Below are 27,504 nucleotides of genomic sequence, written 5' to 3'. Positions count from 1 at the left end.
CACTTCTGAACTGTTTGGTCCTGCACTAATTGTTCCATACCCTTCAGTATTTACAATTTAAATAGTATTGGCCTGAATTATTACTAGTGTTTAACGGAATACAACTCCAACAGAAAAGGCTTTTCCTCTTTCACATTTAGACAGATGTTTTAATACTTTAAGTAATGATAAAAGAGTAGTGCATTGAGTAGCTGAATATTCCAAAGACAGACATTTGAGGAGAGGGCACTTTGGCAGTGGTGTTCTGGATTACTTGCTTTTCACTCTGTCCCAACCTGATCTTACCTGGTCTTATCTTGCAGGACATGATTCCTGCTGCTACATGTTGCATGTGGCATAGGATGCATATGGAAATACTGGGAAGTACACACAACTCTCACTGCCTCTGACTTTAGGCATTATTTGGGCAGCTTTTGTTATTCAGAAATGCAGATCATAGCTGGCTGCTACTGAGCTTTTGGTAGTTGTTTACCCTAGGCAACTTGTTTTTACTTCTGTCACTGTCAAATACTGCAAAATCCATTATCTTTGTGATTACAAAGTGGGCTTTATTTCCATCTAAAGGCTGTGGCAAGGAACTTGAGAGCTTAGCAAATTGGGTTGATTACAGAGGTGACACATGGGTGATGTCCTTGACACCAATATACAGGTTGTGATACTGCCAAGCCCCTTATGTCTGATTAACTGAACAAAGGCCTTTTGAGAAATGGTGTATCCTGAAGGCACTACAACTTGCATTTTTAATATATGGTTTCAATCACCTCTCTGGAAAGATGGTTAGTATTTTATTTTTAAAAAACAAGTAGCAGACAATTTGATGACACAAGTTTTAAGTGAAATTGCTGCAGGCTAATGAGAAACAAGCTATGGCTGCATGAGGCTATATGGCTGGTCATTCTATATTTTCAAACTTCTATTGCGTTTAATTTTACATAAAATTACATAGTAGTTAGTAATCCTCTGTCTTCCAGGAATAACCAGGGGGCAAAAGTAACTCATGAAACCAAATATTTAAAAGCAGTGAATTCAGAAAAAGCTTGACAGCCCTAATTAAAGGATACAACAAATTACTGTAATAAAAATGTGTAGTAACATGGAAACAAGATCACAAACAGTATCTGTCCTGGGAATCTAAAATGTGAAGAAATTGTTGTTGGATCTCACTACAACTTCTACAATATTCTTAATTAATACCAGCCTGATAGAGATAAGCCTTTCCCAATCTCATGGAAAATCTTAATTCAGTGCACTCCATGGTATGGAAGATCAGACAGCTAGAGAAGCTGAGCTAGTAGCACTGCCAGCCTCTTGGCCCTGGTACAGTGGAAGCTGTGGGAGAGATAAACTCAAGGCAAGAACAAAAGTGAAGACATCATGTCTGGTCACTTTGCCTGCTCTGACAAGAGAAGATGTAACAAGGACTTGATAACCAAAGAGATTGTGTTGCTACGGGAACAGGGGCAAAGGAGTCTGAGTGGAAAATTTTGTATGGAACGTAGAGAACTATAAATGCTGGTGACCAGTGTAATAAACTGGCTTTGCTTGCACAGCATGGTCCCTGTCTCTCAATCCCCACACATGTGAGCTGCAGTGTGGGGGCAGGGAAAAATATTACAGTCCTGAACCCTTCCTTTGTTACCTAACCAGGGAGGAAGCACTTGGGTTACTACTACACAAAATTGGTGTTTTCACCCAGTTTCGAATTGAAACCGCCACCTCATTCCATCATGCCTAGGGTGGATCTACCTGAATGCTGTTCCTGTTTCCAGATGTGCCAGCTATTGTTTCAGACTGCCCTTGCTGCCCACCAAATGCCAGAAGTGTGCTGATCCCATCCCCTGGGTGACACCAGCTCAGTCAGGTATGAGATGGTCTCTGTGTCTGAAGATGCTTGAGTGTGGAAGGGCCTTTTCTGCAGCCCCTGCTGTCCTTCTGCTACAAGCTTTAGCCCATGCTGACTCACATTCTGACAAACACAGCTCTGTTTGGAGAGCAGCCAGCCCGAGGGACCAGAGCCAGGGTCAGCCATGCTGGGAAGGGTTTGTGTGCAGTGTTAGCACAGGCAGCACTTTGCTGGTGAGGATGAGTGAAGGGAACCAGTTTTCATGTCAACCTTGGCTATGCTGGGTCACTAAAAGGGATTGTATCTCTTCTGTGTGACGTGTGTGGAGCTATAACACTCCACATTCTGCAGTGCTTCTTATCCTGCTTTTCTTCCAGGTATTTAGTGAACCACAGGCAGGATTTTGTAGTGTATAGGAGGCAAAGGACAGAAAGTGCAGCCTAGGGAGAGGGATTAAAATGTCTTTGAGTGTTCAGCCACACTCTGATTATTCACTGTGGCAGGGCTGTGTGTCTTGGGCCACCACTGGCCCCTGAGAGCAGAGCTTCAGAAGCTGCTCACTCCTGCCATGGCCTTTCCAGCAGCTGCATTCCCAGCACATCCCTGGGTTACAGTTTGTTAGAGAGAGGCCTGTGAAGAGCCTCTGTAGAGCTCGTGTTAGGGCTGCTCTGAGCAACCCAGTACTTTTATGTGTTATTCAGAGACTACCTGAGAATGGCAAAGAGCTTGCCTTTTCTAAGTGTGCACAGTGCATAAATAATGCATGCCCCTGTGCAGCAGAGCTGGGGAAAATGTTTGCAGGACTTTAGGACCTGAGGGATATTGGTATGAAAGACACAAACCTATACATTTAATTGTAGTGTTTTGCTTTAGTTTTTACTGGTTTTGACGTACATGGAGAGCAGGGAACTTTAACATCTGCATTATTTTGGCCTTGCTGGGAAAGATCAATATTTTATGTATTTACTTGGGTTACTTTGTAAAAAATCCAGCACCATGCATGACTTGGAAAAATCTCTGAAATCCAATAAAGAGCAGACCTTTATTAATTCTTTTTTAATCCTACCCTAAATCAAATAGCTCTCTACAAACAAATGCATCAAAATAGTTCCCAAAATTGCTGTTCAGTTTCCCACTGCTCTAGTCTGTTTCAGGGCAGTGGTGTAAATCTACATTTGGCCTTAAAGTGCCAAGTGGCCAAGAGTGCCTTGAAGGTTTATTAGTCTCTGGTTCATAAGGGAGTGAGTAAATATAAATTTCAAATGTCAAGGACCCTAAAGGAGAACATTTGGCTTTTTTCATACTGAAAATGCTCAGTTGATGAGCTCGACTGCAGCCCCAGCAGTTGTGCTGCCAGGAAATAGAGAGGTGTGAGGGTAAGCTAGGGCTTTGATAAAACAAAAATCTAGAGTCATATGGGAACCTGCAGGAAACAGACTCATACTTCTTATCAGGAAACAGACTCATATTTCTTATCAGATAGGCTACCAAGTTCTCTAAGGCCAGTCCTACAGGATTTAATGTAGACCGGTTTTAAGATGCTAAAGGCCCATGTGTTTATTTTACTTGGTCTTCCTTTGTGAGAAGAGGTGCCAGGCCTTCAGCTGGGAGCAACTTGCTTTGGCTATGGTAGTTACTTTGTTTTCCAGCAGCAACTGAGACCGCATCAGAAGCTCAGGAGGCATTTTTTTAACTTGTCCTTTAGAAATGGGCAGGGCCTGATTTCCCTTATTACCAGGATAAGGTCGTCTAGCAGCCTGTCTGTGCCATGGAAAAGCTATTATGTGGATTAGCAAGGGTAAGGAAAGCACTGGATCTCACTAAAACTTCTACAATATTAATTAAAACCAGAGTATACTCAGCCTAATCTCAACTCATATTTACTTTGGTGCTTTCATTTAGAGGGATAATGAGAGAGATGTGCAGGAATATTTAGTTTGTGAAGAAGACTGAGTTGTGTTATCACAACAATGTCAGCACGAGACAATGGCAAAGGAATAACACTGCCTGAGTGGCAGAGGATGCTCTGGAAAAACAAAGGGTTTTTGTCTTGACTGGGGGTGAATGTTTGGGCCTAGATTTGCTAAGCATCCAAAACATTTTTGGTAAGTGCTGGAATAAAGAAATCTTGATCTTACCTTTGCATATTTGCAGCCTTGCAAGAAGGCTGTGTAGCTGTGCCTGCTCAGCCCCAGGCAGCTGCTGGTGGGTACAAAGGGCAGCTAACACTGGGCTGGGATATTTCTCCTTTCACATTATGTGCTACAAGCAGGAAGCCACAGTGGGATGAGCAAGTTCCTGCACTACCCATGCTGAAGAGGCAATGGGAATGGGTAGTTTTGGTGTCCCTACTTCCTTGTCTCCACTCTACCAACAGCAGAGGTGTAAAACCCCATCTTTTCTCTTGACCTGCCTCTTACAGTAACTGAGTAATTGCAGGAAAATGTCCATGGAAGCTCTGTCAACAATCATACAGGAATTTAAATAAGAAAATACTAAATAAATTTTTCCAGAAAAGAATTCTCTCTAGTAAGTCACAGAGCTAATGTTAAAGACCAAGTTTTTGTCAGATTGCACAGGGTTATACACACAAAGATATTTCGTACATAATTATGAACTCTCATTACCTCATTTCTCTTAATTGTGTTTAGAGACACAGTTTGGACCTAGGGCTTACTCAGGTGTTTGGGACATGGACTTTCTGTTAAAAGGTATATTTTTGGCAAATTTTAGTCTTCTTTGATTGTGGTCCTGGTAATGGAGGAGGTTCCTCAGAGTGGGAAATTGGAGGAATATGTTGCCCCATTTCTTGCTGTGCCTTCACCCAAGCATGTGAAACTTTGTCACAGACCAAGGCAGGTTTTACAGAAGCACTTTGTAACACAGTAAAAACTGCTGCAGTGCTTGGTCTGGGTACCTCCCACAGGACTTTAGGCATGGAATGTGGAATGTTGAAAATCTGAAAAGTTGCTGTAGTCCAGAGGGAGGAGAGATTGGAGCGACTACACTGACGTTGTTGGGGTCTTAACTGGCTCTCAAACATTACACCAGCCTCTTCCACAATGACAAGAAGTCTTCTCAATTGCTGCAGAGGCAGTAATTGATATCAAAGCTTCTGCACCATTTTGTTAGTTTGGAAAGCAGTACTGCTTTGCCACTATCTCTTGGAAAACTAAATGAGTTTATTGTAATTGCTAATTCTGAACACTGGGAGATTTTCTTCAACAGTTTAGAGAGACCAGCATGTCACAAACTTCCAGGCCCTTTCTTTGAACTACTAACTCATTTTTGTTCAAGACAATTAAAGAGGTATGGCTTTGTCATTCTAATTTTTGTTCTGTATTTCAAGTTACTTGGAGACATTTCGCCTTGAAATTAGACTACAGTATTTGCTGTCCCTGTAAAGGCATAATTTAATGATTTTCCATGTGTTACAAGTGGAACAATATGCTTCATTATATACTAAGCATATTTCAGTTCTTTTGTAACTTGCAAAAGTAGGGGGGAAAAAGTGTCCTTATTTGCTGTTGGAGCAGGCATTTCTAGACTTGTTAGGAAGATGTTCTCAATTTTAAAATCAGAGCTTAAGTTCCCCTGGTTTGCATTCCCAATATCATGGGTCTCAGTCATGTTTAACAGATGGACATCATGTGTGTACAGCAGCTCCCACACAGTGTCTCAGTGCCATTTTTTCCCTCCAGTGATGATGCTGACAATGAGAGGCCCAGTGCAATTGGAAGGAACATTTTTGCTTTGTGGGACCTGACACTGCTTTTAAAGGATGATTTTTACATATACCCAGAGAATGCAATATGAGCTGTCTGAAGGGTTTTCTTTCTGTTACACAGTAATATGTATTTAGAAGCACTTGCCTTAGTAAAGGTAGAAGAATATTGTGTAAATATGTTAATCAAAATAAACTATACAGATAAAAATACTCAGAATATTTCTTATAACTACATTGACTCAAAAAAAAAAAAGCTTTTGGATGTATTTGTTTTGAAGTAGATAGGAGTAAACAGACTAAAAGCTTTTATTAACTCAGTCTATACGAAGAGTTGGTAATGCAAAAATTTAACAGATTGCTCAGGGATGTATAATACACTAGAATTGTGTTCAAAATACATCTTGAAGAGAAACAGGTGCAAAGATATAAAATTATGGATGAAGATGAAACTTTAAATGATGGCAGCTTTTTACAAGAAGCAGCTTATGCTGAATTTCTACTTATCTAATGATAGATATTCTCACGTTGCAGTCTGTGTTTTTGCACTGCCTGCACTGTGGAGCAGTACTTGCTGTTGCAAGAAAACAAGTCCTTCCACAAACACTGGGAGGGGAAAAACATAATTATGAGATTCAGATGAATTATGCCATAGAATTTATGGAAATACCTATTAAATTTGGTAATGAATCAGGTTTGTCAATGGTTAAAATTTATTTCCTAAAGTCATCTATAGTTTCTTGGCAACATGGAATTGGACAGCAGTTCCAGGTTTGGAAGTTGTGTTTGATGCTGGCACAATGGCACCAACAGTGCATGTTTACAACCGAAGAAAAACCATTACAATATTTATCCAGTCAAATGTTTCATCTGATTAGTGCTAATCAAGCCATCAAGGGGGAATTAGTGCATGTGGTTAAAAGGTTATAAAGTGTCATTTGGAATGAAATGCATCCAGAAAATACATTGAAAGAAATACTGAGATTTAATTTGGGAAAAATCTTGGAGCAAATAATTAATTTCTTATACACTTAATTTTCTCTTTCTACAGTAAAATCTCTCAAAACATTTTGGAGTCTTTGTCTCTATCAGTGCACTAAATTAAGCTGTATTTTGCATCACTGAGGCATTTCTTCTGGAAAAGGAGTCCTTTTGTCTTTTTGGGTTGTTGCTTTTCTATCCAGAGATTTTGTAGCTTTGCAAAAGTTGTTGGAGCTCCTCCTGCACTCCTGTGCAGATTGACTCCCCTACAAGCAGCTGCATTACTGAATGACTCAATCTCTGAAAACAGTGGGTTTTTTGTAAATGTTTCTTAAATTACCTGGCAAAACACAAAGACAAATAAGAGGTGAGTGAGGCACATAGCCTTTATTCCTGCAGTGAAAGCAGCTGGTTATAGATTTAAGAAAATGAGGAGCTGTGTTTTGCTTCTCAGTCCCCGTTACTACTGAGTAAATGACTCCATCCAATTAAAGTGTAATGTGTTGACTTTATTATGTGATGGCAGATTGTGCTTATGCTCTAACAACCACTGTAGCTCACCAGAAAATAGGTGTGCTCAAAGCATGATAATGCTTTGTTCAAACCAACGGTGCAAGTAAAGTCGCTTTCTCACTGTGCATATTATGGGAAACCTCTTAAAAGACTCTTCCCCTCGGCTGCCTGTGCTTGCATTGCCTCCAGTAGGAGCTTTGCCATTGACTTTACAGGCAGCAGGCAGAGGTCAACAGCAAACACTTCTCCAAAGGGACATCTGTGACACCGAGGGGCACTTGGAGCCAGGACAGTGCCACTGCTGAGCCTTGGACAGGGCTTCACAAGGAGCTGGCTCAGTTCCCTGCTCTGGGGGAGATTTTTCTCCTGCACCTTGCTCAGGATTAAGTTCTCTGTCAAGTGGGGTTAAGGCTTTTTCCTCTCATTTGTGTGTCTGTACTTAGATCATGCTCTGAAGTGGTGTTACTGTTTCTATGTGAGCTGCTGGATCTTTTTTCTCAGGTGTGACAGAGGCTTGGTTGTAACATACAGTGCTTTTAAGCCCAACCAATCAAAGAATCCATCTTGAGAAATCTCTAAAGTTTTCCAGATATTAGCCTATGTCCCTATGCTACGCATTAAAATTTGAGAAGTCATGGATGCTCTTCACAAATACGTGCTCAGTTACTGTGTGAGTGTGTCCCTTCCTGAATTTGACAACATGCACTGCACTTCATCAGATAATTAAGTTGCATCTGCAATTTATAAAAGCGAGTACTTGAAAGGAACTAATTTCTGCAGTTGTTTAAATACAAATTAATTTTGATCAGATAACTGGCTTTAAAAAGTAACTCTTGGAGAGTTACTAGTATGTGAGTCCAAGTGGGTACTCCCTCATCCAAGTGGATACCCACTCATCCAAATCTCTACAGTATAATCAGACCAGAAGCTTCCATATATGTCAAGATTTTATCCTGCTACCTGAATGCCATTGCAAATATTTCCCAAATTCATTGGATATTTACATGAAGCTGGAAGAAAATATCTTCAAAAGAACAGTTTCAAAGCCAGATTTTTCTCTTTCTCTTGCTAATCAATACACAATCTTGTTCTCAAATCAGAGCTAAAACCCCAGCAGAAGTTCAAAAGGAATAGTCATGGTGTGTAGAAGAAGGATTCGGCCCTGCGAGAGGCACAGAGACTTTGATGGGAACTGTGGGAGCACTCTGCTGCAAAATATTACCTTCTCTCATGTTTGTCTTAAACTGCTCATGCTTCCTCACAAAACAGGCCATCCCCCTGTCAGTGTGCAGGCATTTTAACTCTGTCAGCAAGTGCTACAGCAGGATCTGAGTGTCATGAAAGCTGGGGGATGTGAAACCATCCCATTAAGCTGCAGGTTGGGAGCATGAATTGTCACTCATGCCTGTCCAAGCACCATCTCCAGAGCTGGGGGTCTCTCTGCTGAGGGAAATTCTGGCTTGAGGGAATTATTTTATTGACTCTGTGGGCCAGTGAAGACTGTGGAATACACCAGCAGCTGATAAGGTGCTGGTTTAGCTGGGGGCCTGCAGTGCTGTTTGCTCAGGGCTGTGCCAGGAAGCAGCTGGGAATGGGAGCAGGGCCCTGCAGGTGCCACTCGGGTCTGTGCCATCACCCAGCACCTGGCAGGACAGATCTCTGCACCTCTGTGGGGCTGCTCTGCACAAAGCCTTTGGAAATCTGGGCCACTTCCTCTAAGGGGGCTGACAGAAACAAATGTTTAACTTCTGTTTGATTCTTAGGCTTACTGCAGACTGATTTATGTGTATTGTCTTGTGTAGGGAAGCTTTTAAGAAACTTTCAAGAAATCTTCTTAGTGGTATAACTGATATTCACTAAGCTAGACAAATTTAGGAATCTAGTTTTTAATGTAGATTCATGCCACTAAAGTTGTTTTAAAATTTTATTCAAGTGTTGTGTTTGAAAAAGATCTATGAGATATAAATTATCATAACTCCAATTCAAAAACAAAGTCCAAAATTAATTTATTATATGTTCTGCTCCTAGGTGGTTTAGTTAAGTAAACTTTCATTATTTCAACTACTGTAATATTTGAATGGAACTTGTAAGACATTATGTATTCATGACTTTGTTTTAAATATATGACCAGCAACTTATTAATATTTCTGTGTTGAAATGTACTTAATCACTTGTGTTGCATTATGAATCACCCTGTTCTTTCCTGCAAGTTTCCATGGCAGAGAAGGATGCTCAGGGACTACTAATGGTTCTAAGAGATGCAAAAAATCAGAGCACAGAGCATTTCTTCAAATTTTGCACAGATTCAAATGAAATATTCTCTATTCCTTCCAGGTCATTAGTTTAAAAGGTCCTTAAGTTAGGATAACTGTGTTAGTCAAGAGAAGGCTGTATTAAACAATTTGAAAATTGAATTTTTTATCAGTTTTATGAAGATTGCTTCAAGGGTGTGGAATTTTTAATAACTTTCTTTTATGTTGAACTGCCTGCTGCAGCCTTCATGGGGAAATAGAAGGAGCTGGAGATGAAATGAATGCTAACATGTCTGCTTCCTGCCTGGCTTTACCTTAGCAATTTTATAACTGGCAAGAAACATAAAATCCCTTTTCTGCTGTAAATCAGAACCTTTGAAAAATGCCCTGTGACAGTACGATGGGTTACAGTTATTCTGTACTGCACTAATGGAAAACAGAACACTAAGTTAATTGAAAGAGCAATCATGCTGTATTTCTGAAAAGTCAGGATAAAATAATTTTTCATAATGAAAGGGGAAATAAGGAATATTTCTGGCATTCGACACAATCAAGCTTTTATCTGGGGTTCTGCTGACATTAATCTTTGCTCACAGGCTGCTAAGGTGGAAATGTCTTTCAGGGCTTACCCTGTGTTTCCCATCGAGGGAGGTTTCTGAGCTCCAAGGGGGCTTTGCTGGGAGGGAGGGAGGGAAGGAGAGCAGCAAAGGAGAGCAGCAGCTCTGCTCAGCCCAGCTCAGCTGCAGGAACCACTGGTCAGGCTCAGTTACAGGAACCACTGAGGCCCTGCTGCAGCCTGCAGGGCACAGGGAAGGCTCTGCTGCCCCAGGGTGCCCCTCAGCCAGGCTGGCCAACACTTCTGAAAGAAGAATTTCACCCCCTATTGTTTCTGCTGTTACATAACAGGTTTGTTTCCTGTTTCTCCCAAAGCAAAATTGTTTGGTTTAGTTATTGTGCGTGTTCTGTTTAATTCTTCCACCTGCTTTTCCTTTCTGGGCATGTTAGTTTCCTTCATGTGACTTTGGTTTAAGCAGTCTTACAAACCAATGCCTCAAGGAGCTACTGTTCCCCTCTGTGCTGGCTTCAGAGGGTTAGTTTGGGAACTGGCAGGGCAGAATTTGCAGGAGTAATACAGCACAATATTTAATAATTTATTTAATCAGGAGATCTGGTCTGGTGCATTTTGAACTCTCCCTGGTTTAAACCCATGATATTAAAGGTTTTGAAAAACAAAGTGGGGCAGGATTCATGTACAATCTAGGAAGTAGTGGTGCTGGTTTTCTTGGACTCAGAACAAAGCAAGCTCTCCTCCTTTCATGGTGGGCTCTCACTAATTCTTCACTCTCAACAGAGCATCAGATTTGCTTTGAGAACATTAAATACAGCTCAGACCAATGCTGTTTCTCTGAGAGCTTTCTAGAGGAAGCACTTCTGTATTATATACAGGTGTAAGAGGCCTGGCATACCCCAAATGTGTTCAGAGTTTGCAGTCTGCTTAATTAAAAGTGGTGGTATGAATGTTGAGGGGGCAAACAGGCAGAAATAAAACTAAACTGTCTTTAAAATAAAGGAAAAAAAAAGAAAAAAAGGTGGGATATGAGAGTAACGAATTGAAAACATTTTCTTAGTAGCTATAACTATTAAGATTTTCAAGACCACTTGTGTGCTTTGAACATTTTAAACACTGAGCAAACAGGCATAACTGCAAATCTAAACATTCTGTCTGGCTTTGAGGACACTGAACCTTTGATTGTCACAGAGGTGCAGCTTATAGAAGAACAGTGATTAAAAATGTTGGTTTTTTTCTCTTTTTGATATTTAAATAAAGAAGTGGTTGCTTTGCTCCTGACACATGAAAAATATCTCAGGTTTCTAAATTGGAAATATGGTTTTGGGGAAGTATTAATATATTTATGGGAGAGCTGTTGTTGGTGCCAGGCAATGATGCACTCAGGCTGATTTCTCTGTGTAGAGAGCAGGCTTCTTAGCTCTGTTTGTGCACTGAAGTTTTCCATTCTTGTGGCAAGTTGTGCCTTCCAGCTGCACCTGCTGCCATTTTGTTTTCCTCCTCCAAGAGAGGCATCAAGAGCTAATTCATGTTAACATTTGAGGAACGCCATAATGAAGCGCTTATAGGCACATTCAGCTTAAATTTTAAAGGTTGTGTCTACTGGAATATCTCTAAGAGATTGAACTGCCAGACAACAAATTCCAAACATCACTTTGAGAACGATTTCTAAATTAGTGTTAATGTTTCCTTGTGGCTTCTAGATGAGCTTTTATCTGAGCTCATAAAAAGTACTGCTTTCTCAGTATTGCTACCTGTGGATTTAACTTCTGATTTCAAAGACTTTCCTGCTTAACCCTGAGGAATTTTTCTTTCCTTCCCAAACAGGAGTTGCAAGAGCGGGAACACTGAGAGAAAACAGATTGAAGCAAAAAAATAAAGTCCAAAATATGCTCATATTTAAAAGGGTTTCTCTGTAATGGTCTTACAGATGAGTGCACATGTCATATTATTATGTGCAGAACACATGTATTTGTATACTTGTATAGCATTGTATACTAAATTGGGGCTTTGGAAGTGAAAATCTTTAAAAATAGAGCTATAGAAAAAAGAGTCTTGATGCACAGCTGTTCCATCTGTGTCTGACAAGGGAACCTTTCTGAGGTGCCAGAATAACATGCAGGTGTACATGGGCCCACTTTAACAGTATATATAATACTTATGCATGTGGATATATATATATATATATATATATATATATATACAAGCATATTATCGTGCAAAATGTGTACTCAGTCCTGCAGTTTGGTAGATGACAGTCCTTCCTTGGGGTGGATTTCCACATCTGCCTCTGAAGTTTCTGAAAGTCAGAATTTTCTTGGAAAAGTAAAATAAATAACACTAGCAACTGAAGATGAAAACCTTTTCATAGCTTCAGAATTTTCTCAGATTTTTTACCCTCCTTGTTAGTGTGATCATCAGTGATCTATGACAGAAATTTCTGATGTCTGTTTACTTCACAATCCAAAGTGCTTAGTAAACGCTCTTATCTTTAAGATTCAGGCTGAAGAAAATACCCCAGGTACAGAAATCTGATAAGAAACTGATCCTTGAAGTTCACAATGCCAAAGGCAGCATTTGATGAGAGGTTTTTTCCTTTTGTTGGTTATTGGATGACATTGAATGAATATTCTGCATGTGCCATTTGCAGCTCAACAGTAGATTAATGTTCAGAGCAATAGAAATTTGACTGGGAAAGAGAATTTGATTGCTCACCCTACAAGAGATCCCACTGCTAGAGGTCAATGCAGCCTGAACCACCATGGGCTTAGGTTTGAAAACCATCACTCCTTTCTTTTCCTTACCCTCTCTCCATGGCAATTTAACCAGGCTTTCCTACTCTAAGGCTAGCAAGCAGAAAAAAGAGAAGGCAGCTGTCTAGTTACTACCAGCAGGAAAAAGAAAAATCAAGTATTGAAGTTCTTGTGAAAAACCTGGTCTTGGAAGGTTTTTCCTCACTGCTTAAGTGTCAAAGGGTTTGGATTACAAGAGAAACATCAGACTTAAAACTTTAATGTCTCTTTCATCCTGTTGACTGAGGAAACCAAAGACACCTGAGTGTTTCTTGCTCAATGCTCATGCTTAGGATACTAGCCAGGAAGAAAAAAGTTGGAAAATTTTGGACTAACTCAATAAAGAGGCAATATTAACAAGCCATTGGAAGTTGTTATACAGAGTTTCTATCCTCTCCTTGGAGAGGTTCTGCTACTTTTCTAGTTTAAGAAGCATTGAAGACATGGATTTATACTTCCTTCCTATCCCAAACTAGCTTACATTTTTAAGCTATTTGACATAAAATCAAAGGTATTTAGGACTATAGAAAATAACTTTGTTGCCTACTTTGTAGTTTAGACTTTGATACCTTTTGGTAAGGCTGCTGGATTTTTCTTTTTCTTCTTGGACTTCTCACTCATAGAAACAGAAAGTACTGAGAATGTGAAATAGTCTGGAAATGTTTGCTCTTCCATCAAGAAACACAACATGTCCTTTCAAAGCTTAATTGAGCAGCACAAAGCTAATTAGCTGTCCAAAGACAGGGCATTTAATGCACAATCCAGCATTAATTTGTTCTACAGACTGAGCTTATCTCATATATAAATGCCTTTGCCCTGTGGCTTTCCAAACAGCTGCAATATAAAAAAAAGACTGATAACTCTGTCATGTAAATGTTGCTTGCTTCCTTCACTTGTGCATAAAATATTGAACTGCATGTGAATTGTAACTGGAAAGTTTTCACGGTCACAATGAAAAAATAATTTGTATTTTTATTCCCTTCTAGCTGGGAATAATGTTATCACTCTGGGAAGCAAAAGCCATCATTTGAGGTTTGTGCTAGATTATCATTTACAACCTGTTAACCTAATGTGTAATTTAGATGGTATATTGAATAAATAGTTTCACAGCTTTTTGTGGGTAGTAAATAATTGCCTTATCACTTTCTCTTTATTGTAAAATTCCTAATAGTATATTTGTTAAGCTATTATAACACAGAGGAATTGCTGCAGTTTATATGAAGGAAATTTTATGTTGTTAATCTTTGAAGCATACAGCATCATTTTCAGAGGCTATTTAACAAATTCTCTCCCTTCTCCATCTCCAGTAAAAAAGTCATGATTTTCATAGGATTTGCAATGAATGTGCTCATGAAGGATGACTTTTCATGCCCAAATGCTAAAGCCTATATTGTTACTCTGGGTGTCTTGCTGAATTCATTGTTCTACAAATGTTTGCAATCAATTTCCCCTCTTCTTAATACCAGTTCATTCTTTTTTTCATTACACTGTTTCTTGAAAGGCCCCTTAGGAAAGAAGTTTTGACCCTTTTTACAGAGATCAAATGTACCTGGTCCTTAAATATATTTGCAGTAAGGGTATTTTTCCCTAAAAATTTTTCTTTGGCCATCCATGTCAAAGAACTTGGAGGTGCTCATATGGGACCCTGGGCTTTCCCCAGGTTCTGATGAAATCTCAGGAATGAGCCTCCAGCATAAATTCCCTTTTAGGATGAGTCCTAAAGGGCAAAGGAACAGAGCTGACGTGTGCTTGGGCTGCCAGAGACTGGGGTAGGGAAGGAGAACATGAAAGAGGGAAGGAATGAGAGAAAAAAATTATTTCAGGATGGCTGGAAGAGACAACTGACAGTAAGAGAACTTTTGCCAGTGAAGTGAGATGTGACTTCCCAAAATTTAAAACTAATCCATATCATTTGTCTTGCTATAAAAATTTTTTCATGCAACCCTTTCTCACAGATGGCTTGTTCTAATGCTCCATCCTGGCTGGTGCCTGGGAATGAGTGGATATTAATCCCCTCCCTGTGAGCCTGCTGCCCTGCTGTTGAATGTCCTCTCTGACATCCCCTCTGGCCCATGTGTCTTTATTCTCTACTCTGTGGAGTCCCTTAACTGCATCCTCCTTAGCCTTGAGTTGGTCAGGTGTGTGTGGAAATAAAAAGGAAGGAAATCACATCATTATTTGCTCATATAAATTGGTTTCTCAGTGTAGACTAATAGAGTGCCAGTGATTTATAAAGGTTATATATCAAGGAAAGAGATAATGGAAAGATATTTTCCATTTTCAAACTTTAAGAAAAAAAAAAAAAAGACAACCCTATGAATTTTATTGCTAGGTCATAATTTATCTTCCTTGTAGTTAACATATCTATATTTAAAGAAGCCAGTATTGAATTTCAGGGTGTATATGAAGCTGTGGGTACTGGCCTTTCAACATCAGCTTGCAGCTGCACACCTGGATGAGGTTTCTGGGTGAATGATCCTCAGCATTGTCTCAGTTTCCACTCTGCTTCCTCCATCCCAAGGTGAAGGAGCTTCCCATGGGGTTGGGCTTCCCTCTCTGCCCTGCTTCAACTGGAGAAGTGTCGTCCCTTCTCCTGAAGAACACCAGTGATGATCCAGTCACTAAGTGGCCATTGTGCAAATGAGAAAGAGAAGTTTTACTCAGGTGAAAGATGGAGGATGACTGATCACCTTCTCAGGATAACAGGTTGGAAGACAATAAGTCTATCCACAAATCAGTTTTTCCAGGAACATGATCTTCAGTTCATACACTGATATTGCTGATTTATTGAGCTGCTGATCACTCTGTCCTGCTGTATCTCCCAAGTGTGAGGCACAGAGTGAGCACCTGGGAAAGGGCTCTGCAGCTGGGGTGTAAGAAGTGTTCTCCACAGAAATACACACTGTGCAGTGTTGTGTGAGCAGAGAAAAAGAGTGATGAGAGAATGAAAGTGCTTTCGAGAAGCTGAGGGGCGTTCTGTGCCAGGGTAGAGCATTGAAATGGGCAACCTGACTGGAGCCAAGAGGAGAAACAGGGATTTTGGTTAACACCTTTCATTGTTGTTCTTCTGCTTATTCCTAAAGACTCTGTGCAGGTTTTCTTGATGAAGCATGTGGCCACTCCATCTAAATGCAAGCTGTGTCTTGCAGAGATGTTCACATCCAATACTGCTTGCCCACTGTCTTTGAAAACCTGGCTTTTCAGACTTGTTGATTTTTTTCAGCTACCCAAGGCACTAACTTTTCATCTGGAATGAAATTTTTAAAATATGGTGCATATCTGGCTGCAGCTACAAGATCTCCAGACTTTCTGAAGTAGCAATCTCCATGTTGGTTGTTTAAAGCTGACATTTAGTTCTAGAAAAAAAAATATCAATCAACTTTGGACTGATGGTCTGAGATAAGCAGGACAGAACTGAAAAAGAAACTGTGGAGATCCTCAGGTGAAAAGCTTATAGGTACTTTGCAGGTGAAATATTTAGAACATGTTTTTAGATTAGTTTCTGTTTCTGACTGATTTTTTGTCTTTGAAATACTTGAACAGCAAGTTAGGATTATTGCAACTTATGATTATTTAGATTTCAGAAAAGTTTGGATTATCTGTTTTATTACAACTGAATTAGTTCCTTTTGGTTGCCAGACCGTGTTATCTACACAAACTTCACTGCACATCCTCACTTGCAGCAATCCTTCATTTTGGCACCAACTTTAATATCATTGTTTATTCTTATCTATTATGTTCCATGAGAGATTTAGGAAAGGTTTATTTTTTTTTATTAAATGGCAACAGTTATTGCTGATGGATGATAATTTATAACTCTCCTACCAGTAAGAAAGAAATAAGCCTTTTGTTTTTATTATGCTCTTGGTATAAAAGAAATGGCTGATTGCTGGTATAAAAGAAATAAAACAACTCATACATCCAGGAAAGCTTATTGCATTATCAGGCAATACACCTGCCTAACTGATGAATAGGACTCAGTCTTGCAGTTAATAAAAAACTGAAGTTATTTCAGGCTGAAATATTGTAGAATAAAACAACGCAAATATTGTTCATGACAATTTCACTATCATAAAGAAATTGGAGTTCGTAGCTGTGAATTGAAGAAAATCAGTGTTCTGCTCTAAGTCCAGGCTTTCGGCTTTTCAGATTCATTTTTTGTATTGTTTTCTAAATGTCAAAATGGCCATTTTATCTTAAAATTATGTTCAATTTGAAGACGAAAATGACTCCACACTAATGTAAGTATTGCAAATATATAAAATAGGATGATTTTTCATTTAGTTTTTTTAAATAATATAAAAAATTATAATCATTTGGATTACAGACTCCAGATAGTAATTAACAATTGGAAAATTTTTGTTCAGCTGTATTTTACAGTCCACCACTGGACTACTAGCCTGTGAAAATAACAAACATCCCAGCACAAGAAAATTGAACCATTTCCTTCCAGATTTTTCCCTTTTTCCAGCAGCAGCAGCAGCACTGTGAAATAGGGTACATGAGTTCCAGAGATAAGAAGAAAGAATGGGACAGCAGAATGAAGGGAAATCATAAAGAAGGCAACAACCCAAAGCAAGCACCACCCCTCCCCCAAACCCCCACTTCTCTAAGACAGAAATGCTCCTTGTGACACCCATTGACTTCACTGGCCTTTTGGCAGGACATTTTCTCCTTGGCCAGGACCTGAGTTTTGCAGCTGGTCAGGGCTCCAGGACAAGCTCTGCATGCCCTTCTTGTCTTCCTCCTTGCTGACTTCCTTGCCTTGCTCTTTGGGAGCTGCAGCTAGGACAGGGCACATGAGATCCCGTTTGGAATGACCTGAGTGTCCAGCACAGGGCCCCTCTGTGAGAAGAGGCTTCCTATAGCCAAAGCAACTACAAATATAACCCTGCAGACAGCTGCAAAGCAGTTCTCTGTTCAGGACTTGCCTGTTAGAATTTTACTAGAGTGCTTCAGAGTTTGGAGGGCTCTGCAGAGCCCTCATGGGTCAGTTTGGTGGAACTTCAGAACTGGAAGTGTTCACATCTGAAACCCAGGGAAATTTGAATGATTTTAGATGCCAAAGCATGTTTACTGAAGGTAACACTGACTTACAAGACTCTGCAGAAAACTGCCAATTGCAAAAGCTGTTAGTTTGCATCCCAGATGTCTGGATGGCATCTAAATTGTCCTTGTGTTGAACTCCCTTTGTCATCAATGAGGCACATCAAAGGTGAACACTAAGAGAAGTGTTCATTATAAAACTTTGTTTTATAATTTGACGCTGTAGAGTTCAGACACAATATTGTGTATCATTCCAGCATGTAGTTCCTCTCAATTTGCATTGAATAGGATTCACTGGAGAGTATTCTGTCTCTTGTCATTCCTATAATGGACACTGAGTTTTCGCAAAGAAGTCTGACCTAATTCTCTTGGCAATTCTGATGCTATTCTAAGACAGTCAAAGGAGTATAAATGAATATATCCTCTCTGATCATAAAAATCAAAGCAAGCTTCACATATTAATGGCAGACTGTGACCCCAAAGTTTCAATAATCTAAGAACAGTGTGCCTCAGCCAGGTTTTTCATGTTCAAAGCCTTGAGCCAAGCCATAAGGTATTGAGCAAGGTCTTATGCCCTTTGTGAAGACCTAGCATTTAGATTTTATGGGGTAGGATACTGGGAATTAGAAAAGTCCAGCTTTTTCTGATTCAATACCACAATGAAAAACATCAACACAATACTTTCAAACCTTCAGCTGCTTTTGTGTTTCCCTTTAGCTCATTATAATATAATGCATGTTGACATATTTATTCTTAAAAGGCTGAATGAAGCGATGAAGTTTTATCCATAGAGAGAGATTTTCAGAATATTGAGATAGATCCAAAGAAAATATAACAACTTCTGCCAAGACTAGGGCTATCAAACAGAATGGAGGGGAACACACTTTCCCATAACACCTTCTTCCTGAAAACATCAAAGCAGATGAAGTTTTATGACCACTGGACTCATGTGAACTTTTCCCTTATTTGAGAATTGCAAATTTTCCTTGATTTGAAAGATATTTTCTGAAAGATACCTCTTTTATACAGTGATTAAAATGGAATAACCTCATGACATTTCTTAATAGAAGCTTTAACAGTCACCAGTTTGACCTCTCCTTATTGATTTGTGGAATATATATACATATATAAAAGAAAATGCTAGAATTGATGGCTTGTGTCAAACACCTCAGATAAGAGGATGTATGGGTTTTAAAACTGGCAGTATACTGAAAATTTTGGAGTTGAAATCAAGTTATTTCATAAACTTGGGAAGAATCCTAAGTGTCAACCTGTACTTATGAGCAATCCTACAGTAATAAATCATTCATATGCACATAATTAAACTCTAAAAATACTAGTACTAAGCTAGGGAAGCAGCTGACTTACAGTGAGTTTTAGAAGCAAAGCTGGGAGAAAATGTATTTAAAAATGAGGGAACATGTGACACCTAGACAGTGTAATTTAAAACCTGGCAGAAGAAAAGAAGTTGGCTGTATGTGTTATCAATGAGTATTCCCCAAACAACTTAGTAATTTTACTGTTTTCTCATTTCAGAAAGCAGTCTCTAGCATGGTAAAGTGCTACAGCTTTTTTTAGATGTGATACCGTTCTGTCTTAATGCTCAGTCATAAGGTCATTTTACTGTGTGTAGGAGTGAATGTTCTGAGAGTCAGAAATTCAAGTAATTAAATCAGAAGTCAATTTCAATGGCTTAATTGGCTGAATATTCTTTGCCAAGTACAGAAAATGCCATGAGATAGCTTTTTGTGAGATCTATTTATTTACACAATTCTTTCATGGAGTTGCATTTGCTCAGTCTTGTGGTCTTGCATGTGCCACAAGCTCTTTTTGAATTGCTAACATGCTGCATGTATCTGCAGATAAAATCATGCAAGTTGCAGATTTTTTTTCCTCATGACTTATTATTCCTCTTCATATAAAGTTTTAGATTTCCTTAAAACTTTGCAGCTGCTAAACGAGAAAAAAATTCCTCAGCACTCCCACTGGAGCCTCAAGGGCTTAAATATTTGGTTAAATAAAATGAGGTGGAGATTTGTATCCTATATGCTCTTTTCCCTTCTACAAACTGCTGTAGGTATTAACACCTACTCATACTCAGGACTTACTGAACCAGGACAAGCTTTACCCAGAGGCACTAAACCCACCAGCTGTGAGGGGGTTACTTTGCATTGCAGTGGCTTTTGCAAGGCAGCACAGCTCAGCTCAGTGCCTAACACCCCTACTAAAAGGCAAAGTATTCTCCATATGTGCTAGAAACGTGTTTGATTTAGCAGTTTTTGAGTGATTAGTTGGATTCTTCCTGCCTTTTACACAATAGTACTGATTAAGCTGTTCAGTTCTTAATTGTACATTATAAAATGTGTTTGAAATTAGGATTGTGCTAAGGGTTTTTGTTTCATGTTTTTAAAGTGGGCCTAGAAGTCAGGTTTTGTTGACTTTTCATGGGGGTCATAGCTATGTAATCACTTCTAGCCCACTGCAAGCCTAAGATAAAACATATAAATGTAAAATCATGCACGTGGACACCCTGTCTGTGCAGGGCTGCAGTCAGACTCCAACTTGCACAGTGAGATCAAAGACAGCGTTAGAGCAGAAATAGCAATATAACCATGGCAGCCCAGGCAGGGGTCACACACCCATCCAGGATTTACTGCAAGGTCTCCCATTTGGCCCCTGTGCTGTGTCAGGAGTATCAGGATCATACCTTGCACAGTTATTTGGTGCTGAGATGCCTATCTGAATTACAATCATATCTTTGACTGAAGTGAGGACAAGCTCTGAGCACTGAAGTCACTTTTGAAAATGAGATTTAGCTGAGTTTGAAAATTGGATTTCCCTGGTCTACTGACAGGCTTCTAAAGGACCAGCCAAGTGGGACGGAAAACAGGTTTATAAATGAAATATGTTATTTACTGGCAGAACATTAGGGAGGCCTCTGGTGAAGTGTTTTGAATAAGTTTTCAGCTGAAACTATTAGTGAGCTGAATTCAGAAAAAAGTAATGGCTTCATTAGTTGCTATGATACAAAGTAAAGTAAAAACTCTTACACTAACTGCTGGTGAAATAAAATGTTCTGCGTCTTATGGATACTGCATGTTTAACTCACATTTCCAAAACTTCCCAGAATATATAAACAAGTATTCTGTTTTTCCACATCAGGTGCTTGAAAAGCTTATTACAGCCTGTTTCTGCAGCTTAGCTGCTTCTCTATAGTACAGTGACTGGTGTTTGATATGTGAATAAAGCAGACAAGACACATCACAGAATATAAAAGGATCAAAACTAGAATGCTCCTCATTACCCCTGGTTTGTCCTCTCAGAGATGTAATGAACACCTGACTAGCACTGGAAATATATGCTGAATTTTGTGCATCAATAGGTTTCTGTGACTTTCACCAGTGAAGTGTTTACATAAAAGCAATTCTTTTGTACAAACATTTATATCCATGAAAGAGTTTACATCTTAATCTGGAAAGAAAAATTATCACATCTTTGGAGAAAGGCTCAGTGTCCTAAAAATGACATGTCTGCATGAGGATAATTAGCTTCTTAATTGCGTGACAAAGCACTCAAGGCTTCATTGGAGATCAGAGGCCCCATTGAGCCAAGCTGTTTATAAGCAAAACTGTAGACACTTCCCTCTTCTTCCTGTATGTATTTTCCTCTAAAATATGTTTCCTAACTCAGCCAGAACTTCTAGCCAAAGTGCAAGAGCCATTTGGTGAAGTTCTGCTTTGGATTTTGGCCCCACTTCCCCTTGAGCTAGGTGAAGAAGACCTGAGGTAAGAAAACAGTAAAAGTTAGTGGAGACATCAAAGAAAAATACTGTGCTCCTCCTTCAGAGGAAAAAAGATTATTTAGTGCATTAATGTTTTATTCCTCATTGTTTTCTTCCCTCTTTCAGTCGTCTTAAGATATCCTTATGTAAAAGAAAATGGCACCATAAAACCCATGTTAGTCTGTGGACGACCTCAGTTGAATTTCCTGTATTTTCATGGTGCTTTGGAAACCAAAATTGAGGGGGACTTCAGAGAAGTGCAAATGAGAAGGAAAAAAGAAGAGTTTTAGGACTATATTACGTTATGAATCACACTTTCCACTGAATTTCAGAGTGTTAAACTTTATTGGACTTTTTCTAACTACACTGGAAACAAGTATTTAGCTAACCTGAAAGGGAGAAGGGAAGGTAAAGCCTCTTTAACACAGAGTGGTCAGATTTTGACCCTTCCTACCGTGGTATGACTGCACAGCATCACCACTGGAGTGTGAAGTGAGCGATATTGCGATGCCACTCACCGGAGTCAGGATCAACATATTAAGTTTGGTGCCAGAAAATCAGGAATATTCAGGGCTTCAAAAACATCATACCCAAGGTGAGTTTACATTTTAAATTCTTAGAGATGTGGAGGGTGGTGATAAAACAATGGATGAGGCCTAGATCACCCTGCTTTATAATATAGAAAACCGGCTTAATACCTTAGAAAATGTAACAGCAGAGAACAACTGTGGCACATGAAAAATTTCTCTGTTTCTCTCCCTGCTACATATATTTCTGACCTATCAGAAAAGTGGTCAAAAAGTTATCAGGCTCCAGCTGAATTCTGTTTTCCCATGGAGGTTTTGATGGATACTGGAGATGGAGCTCTTTCAAACAGGTTCACAGGGCCATGTGCTGTGCCTGGGTGCTCACCACTGAAGCCAGGTTAGCACTGCCAGCTTGCTGGAATATGTTTGTCTTTCTTTTTAACTGTTCACTTGAAAAATACTGATCCAGGGGTGTATAGAGTGCTTAGAGGGATCATTCCCCCCAGTTCAGATGTATTATACTGATTCACTGATGTCATGAATGGCGGGAGAAATGCGACACACCATATGCGTGAATAGCAAATCCCGAAGTTTATTGAAAACTCACACATATTTATATTGGTGTTAATGAAGCTTATACATATTGCAAAAGCTGAGCTCATTATTGGTTAAAGCACACTTGGATCAACCACACCTACTTCTATCTTCTAATGATTATTTTGCTTCTATGTTTGCATTCTTCTAGCTTCTCTACCTAAGATATCTACATTTTCTGGCAAGTGATTTTCTCCCCCGTCTTCCCGTTTCAGAGAAGGTCACTGTGACCTTTGTCAGTGATTGGACACCAGTTACATAATTCCCAGCTTGTTTCCCCTATCCTTATCCATCGGTATCACATCGAAATGTCCTTTCTCAGCTAGCTAATTATCCAAAAAGCTCTCTACACACTGAAGGTGAAGATTTCTAATCTGTTGGTCAGCAAGTGACTCAGTCTTCATTTTCCCAGGATTGTCTGCAGTCAGAGAGTTCTTTCTGAAAACTCTGTGTTGTACCAGAGGCTGCCTCATATCTCCCTTTCCAGGCTGGCCCCCTGGAGAATTTGGAGTAGGCTGACCTGGGCAGGTCTTCTGGAGAACCTGTGGCTGGTAGCAGCAAATCCTCCTCTCCCCTAGAGGGTTCTTCCAAAGGGTCTGGGGATGGGAAACAGTGGAAAAGTGGTACAAATCATTTGTATAGCAGCAAGGAAAATGTCCATAGTGGAAAAGTGGTACAAATCATTTGTATAGCAGCAAGGAAAATGTCCACTTAATTTTGCGTGTGCAGAGGATGATCTGCACAATATTTTACTGAGATGCCTCTGTGAAATGTGTATTCATCTTTCTCTTATGAATTCTTTCAGAAATTACTCTTCAAGAATGTGTCAAGCTATGTAATAGATTTGTGTGGCTGTGACAAATTACAGGAAGGAACAAAAACATTTCTCTCTCCTTACTAAAAAAAACCCAATTTGAGACACTTTTCAATGTGAATAGTTCTAATTTAATGGTATCTCAGTAGTCAGATCTTCTCAGTGCATCCAATGACAAAACACACAAGCATTTTCAGTGGCCTATTAAAAGAAACTGAACATATTGATGAATGCTCCTGAAATAATTTTCACTCTTTCCAAGACTGCATGGATTTCCAAAGCAGTTGCCTTGCATTTCATTTCAGACAACACTGAAATGCTTAACTGTTACTTCACTGTGCCCAAAGATTTTAGCAGTTTATGATATTCTTCACAAATATGTGCTGAGAGATATCCAGACAAGTGAAAATATTGTGACCTGGGTGCAAAGAGATTTTCAAACATGTTGGATGGTACCATCCAGTAGAAAATTATATGATGCTCCCTTATCTTCCTTATCTTTGTAACCCTAAGCATGTCAGTGTCAAAGGACTCTGAAGAAGTTTTTTCCTTTTTATTTTGAGTACATTCTTGAAAAAAAAACAAAGCTAAAAAAGTAAAATCACTGAGGCAAGCTTTGACACATATATATTCTTATGAAAATTTCTCTTGAATACTGATTTGTTTGTACAGGTTTGGTTTGCATATAATCCTGTACTTGTCATTGAAATGCTTTCCTTATCAGGAACATGACAGAGAAAATGAGTCTTCTGTAAAAGAAAACACTCAAAAAAATTGGTAAATGTTTGTATCATGGATTCTGAGAGCTTTCTTGTTAAGCTGTATTATTTTCTTTTGCCACTAACTCAAGTGAGAGCTCTTATTTCACATCACTAGCTTTTGAGATCTCTTTGGTAGGCCTGGCTTGTTATTGGTCCTGCCACTTATCCAGCCTGATTTACAATGGTGGTCAATGGTTTTAGCTCCCTGTGACTTAAATGGGACTTGCAGATGCTCAGCAGTTTTAAATATCAAGCCAGTAATTTTTTTCAGCAATTTATTTTACCCTTTGAGTTTTCTAGTCTTTTGTGAAATAGTATTTTGGCTGAAGTTCTCCATTGTTGGCTTGGATTTCCCTTTCTTCCCATGAGAAGGAACCTGCTTTGTAGCCAAAAATTATCAGTTATCTCATACAAAAGGTATATTTTAGTGCTCAAAGTAAATTAACTCAATCATAATAGTAAGAAATCTACCAGCAAACTCTCTTTTGTTATTTTATGAGATTTGCACTTTTCCTCTTAAGCTTTTATTAAGAAGTTGGGTTCTTTTTTAAAATCAGTTGTTTCAGTTATTTTTGCCTTTTGGACTGATTTTGCTACCACACAAAAGTGTGATTAGAACATGTCTGAAAACCATACAATGTCATAATCAATGCTGTCTGTATTCAATATGTGACACAGGTAGATTTAATATTAGATATAATATCATTATAACTAAATAATGTAGATTTTGATACACCTAGAAGGCCAGATGAGTCTAGTAGTTAACTATAGTTACCTTTGTTCCTATATCCCTAAACATTTATAAAATTATGGCCCTTGAGTTGTAGCTTTTTATCGAAAACTGAAGACACTGGAGTGCTGTCCATCTGGTGCCAGGTCAGGAGCTGCTTTGAAGTGCAGAGCTGTGCAGTTAACACCTCTTTCAGGTTTTGTTTCTGGATAGAAACCATTATCATCTCACCCACAGCCACTTCTCTGTTCTTTGAGTTTTATCTTGATTTAGGGGTTTTTTAAATTTTGTATGCAGATTCTTGAATTCTCTGTTTGTACCCAAAATTATTCAGCCTTGAAAGTGTATTATTGAGCTCTTGCAAAATGCTTGGAGGTGCAGTTTCAAAGCAAGGTATATTAAAGGGTTTTGTGGGATTGTTAAGTAATGGTCTCCCTGAAGTGATATTCAATTCACTCTGTGTCTACTTTGCTAATGATGGCCTGAGATACTGGTAATTAGATCTGTAGCTGTTTAGTTTGTCAGAGAAAGAGGAAACCAGGAGAAGCTGACAGGAGAAAAAGAAAGGCTACATGATGGCCCTAGATAGTGGTTTTTCAAAATGTGTTATAGACAATGGTCCCTGTCTTGCTGGTTTGTAATGTAGACACAGAAGTAACAGGAAGAAATCTTAAGAAAAAACAGTAAATGTGATGTAAAAAAAGCCTGTGGTCAGCAACTCTGAGCTATCGATAAACACCCAGTTTTCATGCATATGCATTCATGCCAATAGCAGATAATTTACTGCATGTATGTAGCAGAAGGAGAAGGTTGCAGTGTGTACTGAAAGGCCTCAGTGCAGAGATAAAGATAGAAGGAAAAGTTGGAGATGAGAGAAGCAGCGAGGGAAAGTGAGGAGAAGTCAGGAAAGAAAGATTGACTGAGATATGGGTGTAAAGAGATGGAACTGAGAATAGGATGGTTAAAGTACAAGAAAGGTAGGCAGGGGAAATAACACTAGAGGAAATGAAAGAAAGAAAAATTGCAAAGAAAGTTGAAAGAAAATAATGGGAAAGAAGAAAGATGGGAGAAAATAGAGCATATTTGTGTTGCTCTCAAAAAGCTGTGTACTGGCACACTACAAAGACTAGAAAAACATAAAGAAATCCCTTTTCCTTCTGCAGGGGACAGTTTTCTGAGATTGAGACGAGAAAATATGGCTCTGAACAGTGCTTTTGGGCACAGTGAAAATAATTATTTGCCTCTAAAAATTTCAGCGTGAGCGAGAAGGGCACTGGGGAAGAGGCTGGTGGGAGAGTGTGGTCCTGGCAATGCAGTGGTTGCTCTAAGCAGAAAAGCTACATGCCAAATTATTTAATTTATGAACAGATCTAACCCCAAACCCTTACTTAAGTGTTGCACTGGGATTGCATAATCAAACCTGACAAGGCTTTTATTTATCTGCTCAGAACTTAGCTTTGCTTAGGCATTAGCTCCCAAACCCTTCCCGTCACTTTTGTCAATCCCAGCTGTGCTTTGTGGCAGCACAGGTCTTGGCAGGAGGCTTTTGGAAGCAGGTCCCAGCCCCAGAGCCAGAGTACAGGAGATGCTGCAGGATCCCATCTCTGTGGGAGAGGAACTGCAACCAGACTGCAAGAGGGACTTTGGGCTTCCAGGAGCTGCCTTTGGGGGCACATCAGGAAGCTGCATTGTTTATTTGTCAAGTGGGCATGGACCTGCACCTGTCTTTAGTGGCTGCTTTGGTATCTGAGATCTTGTAAACCATTGTGTTTTCAGGTGTAGGTTTAAATCTAAATGATTTTTCTGAGGTGCAGATAGCATCATGAGCTCAAATAGGAGGCCAGCTCCTGAAAGTTACCAAGGATTTTGTAATCTTTGTTGGAATTTTATTTGTCTTGGATTCGTTTTGAAACTCACTTATTCCTGGTAGAATTTATTTTTTACTTACTACATATAGCACATATTAGAATTGGAAAGAACTGTTTCTTTTAACCTTATTAATATAAACATATAAAGAGTCTGCCTAGAAAGGCATGAAGAAAATGAGCATATGAAGAGTTAACACACTTAAAAATCTCTTTGGTTGTCAGAATAATTAATGCTTCCAATAAACATGCTAATTAGTTGACATGGAGAATAATCTTCCTGTGTACATGTTGGACTTTTTCATATTATCCTGAATGCAAACACCACCTTATCATATCCTTACCTTTGAGCACTACCTCTACATCATTTCCTGGGTTTAGACACTTGTTATTGACTATACAAAGTGCAGCAAAAAGACTTAATAAAATCTGACAGCAGGCAGCTTTTCCTGCCTGGAAAGATTAAGTACTTAGCACTTTGCATTTCAATTACCTAAAACTAATGGAAAAAATATTTTACATTTTAGCCCCTTATTTGGCAAATTGCTTGTAGGAAAAAATATTTCTGATCTACAATTACGTTATTCTTTTAAACCGGTTGAAAAGTGGATTAATCTATTGGCTGCAATATATAACACTGCTTTTTTTAATTAAGCAGATATTATGCAAATTTTAATCAATACTATTGTGTGTCTTCTCTTTGCTAATTTGGC

This window comes from Agelaius phoeniceus, chromosome 7 (assembly GCF_051311805.1).
Source record: "Agelaius phoeniceus isolate bAgePho1 chromosome 7, bAgePho1.hap1, whole genome shotgun sequence".
Lineage (NCBI taxonomy): Eukaryota > Metazoa > Chordata > Aves > Passeriformes > Icteridae > Agelaius > Agelaius phoeniceus.
This window is presented reverse-complemented; position numbering follows the sequence as displayed.